The sequence below is a fragment of the Pundamilia nyererei genome, unplaced genomic scaffold (assembly GCF_000239375.1).
Source record: "Pundamilia nyererei isolate P.nyererei 1_Seehausen unplaced genomic scaffold, PunNye1.0 scaffold00018, whole genome shotgun sequence".
Classification (NCBI taxonomy): Eukaryota; Metazoa; Chordata; class Actinopteri; order Cichliformes; family Cichlidae; genus Pundamilia; species Pundamilia nyererei.
Window position 1 is genome coordinate 1,108,113 of NW_005187419.1, and position 7,643 is coordinate 1,115,755.

At 40.2% G+C, this 7,643-nt stretch overlaps 1 protein-coding gene across 1 annotated transcript in view; it reads left to right on the forward strand.

Annotated features, from left to right (window-relative positions):
• The first annotated feature begins 3,700 nt into the window (after positions 1-3,700).
• elfn1a (extracellular leucine-rich repeat and fibronectin type III domain containing 1a) overlaps positions 3,701-7,643 on the forward strand; it is a 76,365-nt gene continuing 72,422 nt past the window's right edge. Inside the window, exon 1 of the mRNA XM_005726027.1 lies at positions 3,701-4,154. The gene's annotated coding sequence lies outside the window, so the exon portion shown is untranslated. The remainder of the gene's footprint in view (positions 4,155-7,643) is intronic.

Genomic DNA, 7,643 nt, shown 5'->3' on the forward strand with positions numbered 1-7,643 from the left:
GTAGATGTCATACCCACTGCTTAGCCAGTAAGATAGATCTCCCGCACTTCACTGACAGCAGATATTCCATTATATCAACCAGCAGTCACCGTCTCTTCCTCTGAATTATTACCAGCCCTGTCACTTGCCTCAGCACCAAATTGGCTTAGCCAGTAAATGAAGGATTTGAATAATACAGTTCACCTTTTTTTTTCTCCACTCTCACTGCCTGGACTTCATTTACTGACAATATAATCTTTTCATTTTCAGCATTTTGTTTTTAGATAAACAAATCATTTCCTGTCCAGTCAAATGCAAAACAAGTCCAACTGCCTGATAGTGAAAGTGCCATTGATTTAATTTAACATAAATTATGCTTTTTAACTTTAACAAATGTTTCATCTCAAGCACAGTAGAGTTGAAAACAGTAACAAGAATGATATCACTGTATTTCCTCAAATGTTAAAATTTCAGGGGCAGTTGTATTTTTGAAAGATCCAGTAGGTTTGCATTGTTGCATATTATTAAATACTATTATTTCATATGAATATCATTGCTTTTTAAATACTTTCGATTTTACATATTAAAATTGAAAACTGTATATGCTGAAGTCAAAAATGTACTTGTTGGTGCATACACTCACTAGCCACTTGATTAGGTACACCTTAGAAATAGCTAGAAGGACCCTTTTCCCTTCAGAACTACCTTATTTGTACATTTTTTGTGCCATAGATATAATTATATGTAATCATGTAATGTCATTTATTTCCCACACCACCATGACCACTAGCCTGGGTGGATGCATACTTTCATATCGTTCAAATTCTGACCCTGCCACCTGTCACATCAGAAATTGAGACTCTTGACACCAGGCAACATTTTTTCCAGTTTTGGTAAACTGTAGCCTCTGTTTCCTCTTCGGAACTGCCAGAAGAGGCACTCCATATGCTCTTCTGCTGCTGTTGCCCATCTGCCTCAAAATTTGACGTGTTGTGTGTTTAAACATGCTTTTCTGCATACCTTGGTTGTAACAAGTGGTTATATAAATTACTGATGTGTTCTAGCAGCTCAAAGCAGTCTGGCCATTCTCCTCTGATGCCAACAAGGCATTTTCACCCAGAGACCTGCCTCTCACTTGGTATTTTCTGTTTTTTTGAATTATTCTTTGTAAACCCTAGAGATTTACAGGAAAGTCCGAGGAAATCAGCATTTTCAAGTACTCGCGTCAACAACGTCACAATCATGCAGCATTCAAATTCACTGAGATCACCTACCTCCTCCATTATGATGTTCAGTTTGAACTTAAGCATGTCGTCTCGACTGTGTTTACATGCCTGAATGACTTGAGGTGCTGCTGTTGTTTGGGCCGATTAGATATTCCAATTAACAAGTAGCATAACAGGCATACCCAATGATTTGATCAAAGAATGTGTATTGCAATATTCAGTTTAATTAGCTGGACAGTGATAGAACAGAAGCAGAATAAGTGCCAGTAGTAAAATAATGTAATAAAATGTATCTCAGAGGATATATAGACTGTTATACAGAGCATAATTCATTGTTGTGCTTCCTTGTTTTGAAAAACCAGTCAACCTGAATATACAGTAATGTGCATTATCAGCCTAAAAACCTGTGAACCTGAAAATGCAGTCAAGTCATAAGTATTACAACAAAAAGAGCTCAATATTTTCAATAAACCTATTGCCAGTTTTGATTATATCTAAAGTCTGTTGCACGCTGTATGCATTTCTACTGAAACATATAAGAAAGGGAGACACTCAAACTCTGGCAGCCTTTATGTCAATAAATTCAATGCTGGTCTGACATGTTGCCATTTGGCTTTGAAATGAGAAACAGACTACCTAATACATACTTACAATCCATTGTAAATGATTAATGTGTGATGAACAAAGACAGATTCGTCCACTGGGAATCAAAGCTTATACAAGGTTGACATGAAAGCATTCATGCCCTCTAGGTAAATTCAACTGGGAAGGTTATGACATCCCATCAAGCCCACACTATTTGCTGCACTTGAGTCTTCATGTTGTCGCTGAAATAAACACAACAAAGAGAAAACATAAAGACTTCATATAAAAACCACTGACTGAGGCATTTCTGATGTACCCTAAGAATTTCTTTGCAAGTAAGGCTTCAGAATTGAAGCAGAAACATTAGCATTTGGCAGCGTTCACTTTACCTCCTCAAAAGAAGAATAAGACCTTTGGCTTCATCCTGCTCTTCTTTATTCTGCCAGCTGCTGTTCCTGATATCTTTAAACCTTTATTTTTCAATTTAGCGTGGTGCGCAGTGGCAGCACAGGCTCAAAGGCTACAGCGTCTATATGGGGTCACATATCAGGCACTCCTCAGGGTTGTGAAGATATTAGGGAGCATGATACAGTGTGTCTGTCATTCTCAGAGCTGCAGCTGCAGTGCTCTGACTTCCTGGGCCAGGCTGTCCATCTCCACATTTCACAGCTCCAACGTGACTGCTGCAATGAGACAAGGAATTGCAGCGTCTGTGCCAAGTCCTAACACAACCACTTGCTCCCTCTCAGAGAAGAGCATCTGCATCCTGGCTGCCACTTCCCGACTTGCTCGGGTCATCCCCCAGACTACGTCATTACAGAGGACATCAGGCTGCACTCTCCATAAATTAAATCTGGGACTGCATTTACACAGGGAGAGAAAATCTGGGTTTAACCCTTGATGCACAGATGATGTTTTTCCGTAGCTTTTCTAAGCAGGAAAATGTTACGCTTTCAGCTCTTTCTGCAGTTATTTCTTGTGAATGCCATCCTGTATCATATTGTGTGGACACATATCCATATGGTTTGGATTGTGTTGTGAAGGTTTTTATATTCAATAATCTATCAATGATATGTATTGATTTGCTATCACAGGAGCTGAGGCCTGACTTCTTCACTGAAGTATGGGGTACTTCAATAGATTTCTTAGCTCCTCCTTCTGCTGCCTTCTTATTATTAAAACTCTGAAATTCACAGACCTTCTACCAATCCCAGTGGGGTATTTTTCACTACTCTAAGGGAGCTCCTCAATGGTTTTCATTTGGATTAGTGTGCCTGACTATTGACATGGGCCACGCCTGTAATCCCATGAATTTCAGAGGACATAGAGACCGAAAACACAACAGGCAAAGGTGGATATTATTTGTTGTTACCAGGGGGAGTGTATTATACCTACCCAATAGCCTCACCCATAGCCGTATTCCCCGGATGCAAATTTTTAAAAGTATATTCACCAAGTATTATTAAATAGTCATGCTAATAACTTCCTTTGATTATTAAACTCCCACGCCTGCTGTTTGGAGCAGTGGACCTTTATGTGAGGAAGAAAATGGTCTCCCTTCAAGCAGTACCAAATTAAACATACCCCTAACCAGACTGTGAAATTGAGCAATTCAAAATCATTTCCAGCGCGTTGGTGCAGCCCATACTCAGAGGAAAAAAGTTTTCTCATAGATAGGACTGCCCAAGCTCTAAAGCCCAGGTGACGTAACTGACACTTTCCCCCCCGACTGTCTTCATTAAGTCGAACCGATTCAGTTTTTACTTCACTTCAGTTTCCACTTCAGCCGCAGGAGTTGCCGTAAAACCCTCCAGGCATCCGTGTTGAACCGGCCACCATTTATAGCCTCGCGGTGACAGGCAATCTTATTATGAGATTTAAACTTTACCTCGGCTAGATTGGAGGATCAACACGCGCTCCTGTCGCAGTTATTCTCCGCAGTTTCCCAACTGATAACACACCTACTCTGCCTACCTACACGGCTCCTTTTATTGTGGTTAAACGCTGGTGTCAGCTCTCGGTGTAATAGAGAGAGAAAAAAGAGAGAGGGGGAAAAAAAAGCCAAGCCAGGCTCCGAGTCTCTTCAGCATACATAAAGGCGAGCAATGAGAGGAGCTCAGCCTTGAATTAAATCACTCTCCGCTAAATGGATCTTTGAGACTCACCCTTGGCGCAGGCAGCTGCTGCTTTGCGCGTCTTTAAACCGAAACAGAAATCTGGATTTTTCTTTTGTTATTTTCATTTTTGTACTATCTGCCAGAAACATCTCCCGTCTCTTTGAATATGTCTTGTGTTCGCGGTGAGATACAGTAAGCAGACAGCTTTGTATCGGGAAGAGGCTCTTGCTCTGCGATCGTTAAGCAGGTAAGCTGTTACACTGTTACACTGTTGCCCGATTTTGCACTTTAATTTCGCAGACTTTACAGAGCTCGCATTGCACTTGACACTTGTGTTTTCTATTAAGGAGCAGTGGTTTTAGTATTTGAGTTTTGTTCAGCTGTTGTACACATGCCATGCAGATAACATAACTCATATTACTAAGTGAATACAGAGCTTTCAAAATGCACCGTTTAACTTGGAAAACAGCACGCTACCGCCGGTGCATTTTGCATTTGCTTCTTTAAGATCTTAGCACATTGACGGGCACTGAAACGGGACATGGGGGCACTTTTTGGTCTGGGCTGCGATTCGTGTTACGAATTACGGCAGCTGCATTAAGTTCCTTGTTTTCCTTCCTCTTCTTCTTCTCCTCTTTTGTAAGTTATTTTCTTCATTAACTAAAAAAAAAAAACGCAACCCACGCGCGCATTTGCTCTGCAAGCATTCAGTCTGCTACAGCTCCAGTCAAAGTGAAGTGGATACTTTGCAACTGTAAACCACCAGTAATACTGTCCGCTGGAGATGTCGCTTCAGCACCACGGACAGTTCCTCCACGACTCTACATAACCACTTTATTTTACACAAAGATACTGCTGTTACTTGACTTTACACCCTGCTGTAGAGAGGGCTAGCTGTTGCTTTGTCAAATGAACACATTAAGCAAACACATACAGTGCGCATAGAAAACACACACACATACACACACACACATACACACACATGTGCTCTCGACTGCACCTCTTCTGCTTCCTACATCTCCAGGCCAACACACCCTACACAAAAGTGACCAAATGACATCTAGTCTCAGTAATGTACACGTACAATTCACAAGCCACTATTAAGGGAGGTCATGACATGGTTAAGGCAACTTAAAAGCCCAATCTTAAATGATTAGTGCATTGCATGACCTGAACATACAGTACTATGTTGTTATTACACAGTCTGGTCCTTAGTGTAGCCCTGTTCAGTCTCACACAGATTAGCTGAGGATTTTGCTGCGTCTCTGCCATCTGTCTGGGAAATGCAATCTATATACTGCATTCTAGACGTGTTTATTTATTTGAATTGCCCAAGGCTTCATAGGGATTGATTTCTCTCTTTTTTAATTCAGCAAAGACCTAATTTTCAAATAAATTCAGCCAGCTCTGAAGTGGTTTGCACAAATAAGCATCTGTAGTCTGCGGAATAATGGTTTGAAAATGCAGAAACAATGCCAGGTTTAATATAAACTACGCCTGCGGTCACACAACGACCAAAGAAATTAGAAGCTATAGATATGATTCTGTGGTTTTCCACTGTGCATGTAGGTGTAGGAATGCTGTATCATTCCTCTGCTGGTTAAATAAGGTGCTACAGTCCTAGTGGTATTTAGAGCCTGGGAAGCATTTAAGATATTAAGCTTAAACAATCTGTCAAATTCCACCAAAACTGCGGGCAATGTATTGATTGTCAATGTTTGCTCTCATTCCAATAATTTCATTAAGATGATCAGACCCAGCTTAACCCTTACCATCAGTGTGAACAAGTGTCTTACTTCTTGAAGATTTTTTTATGGCAGGAGTTAGGAGTGTTTCAAAACATCTTAGTTTTGCTGCTGTTGCTAAAGCTATCTCTCGCATTAGCCTTCATATCTCTCTTTTCCTGTCCCCATCTCCCTTATCTTGATTATGCAGCTGTATGATTGAGTCAGCTATTTTGTATGCAAGTTGCCTTAGCTTGGTTCTTTTTGGAGGAGAGAGAAAGAGAGAGATCGTGCTGAGGATACTGAGAGAGAATTACAGCTTCTCATGGCGATGAGGAGTAGAAAAGACGAGGCTGCCCTGTTCGATAAATTGCTATTTGAGAGAAAGACAGATATCCTAGGGGGACAGTGGTTTTGGAAATGTGACCAACCTTTCTAAATGGAAATGGCAGTGCGCATTAGTTTTCCACAGCTCTGTACTGTAGACAGCATGAACTAGGCATCCAAAAGTCTTTGTTACCAAGTTATCCTGATACAAAACAATTTCATTCATCTGAGAAAGACTGTGAAACCAGCTAGCACTGTACCCTGAATGCACACATAGGGATAGGTGACAAATCTATGGAAAACTCTGAACCCTTGACCTCTGCAGTAAAAGGATCCAGTGCCTTTATTATAACGTCGGGGGCATGCTGCTGGCATGGTAAGATGAAACATTTCTTTCATAGCCCTATTCACAAAGTTCAAGGGGTTACTGAGTGGTTTAATGAGTATAAATAATGAATCATGTATTATTGTCGACACATTCACGAATTTAGTTCCCATCTATACACCCACAGAAGATTTTGGATGGACACGTCAGACGGTGCTCCCATTAACATTATTAAAAGACCAAATGAGGGGATGCTTTTTGAAAGAATGGTGTTTGCTTCCACTAGTAGAGTTGTAGTGAGTCAGAGAGTCAGTGCCAAGGTGCACCGGAGCCCTTTTTGCTTTACATGGTGACACAACACCCTACTAAAACAGTGTATTCTTTCCTATAATTTGTTCCCTTCTGTAAATACAGTAGTAGTAGCGTCATAGACAATTGTACAACAAGAAGCGTTTTTAAAAAGTCATTTTTTTCTGCTATAATCTCAGAAAATTCTTAGCAATTTGAAACTTTTACAGTATATCATTGGCAGTTATGACTTCTTGCATGTTCTGATACTTTCTATGGCAATTTAACATAAAATGTTCTTTTCCCCCTTCCTTTATTGCTGATCCTACTTATGGTATTAAACTGGCAATATGTCTGTCCCCTGTCTATATGTCTCAGCTTTAATGCCAAATAGTGCAATTTCCAAAGAGAAAGATAGAGAAAAACTGCAAAACGTTTCATGTGCTGTGCATTTTTTTTTCTTTTCACACTGACGTCATGTTCTGAAAAAGTTACCCAGGCTTTGCCAACTGCATGTTCAGGCAGCGATGCTCTGGTTGTATGGTTAACAATGTGTAAAGTGTAATCAAAGGGGCCAGGCAGGGTTTGTAGACAAAGCTGTGAAACATATGGTTCAACAGCATGGCACATTTCAGTTCCACGGCTCTCCACAACCGTTAGGCTCAAACTGAAACTTCCTGTGCTGTGAATAGTGTTTGCCATTTTTACAAGAGCTGTTGTACCACCTCAATCTGCAGTATCCCATGTGACACTCAGGTGGGCTTGTTTTCCTCTGTGGTGAAGAATGGCAGGATCATGAAATTAGTCACAGAGGGAAGACAAACGAAAGGAAGACAAAAACTGTGTTCAAAGTAATGAACAGGTAAAACCCCACATGCACAGTACAGTCATACTGGATCTAAAAAAAACAATTTCTGCCTTTTTACATCTGATACTGTTATATTACAGAATTATTTTTCAGTGTTATTAGCCATTTACATGATAGATAGATAGATAGATAGATAGATAGATAGATAGATAGATAGATAGATAGATAGATAGATAGATAGATAGATAGATAGATAGATAGATA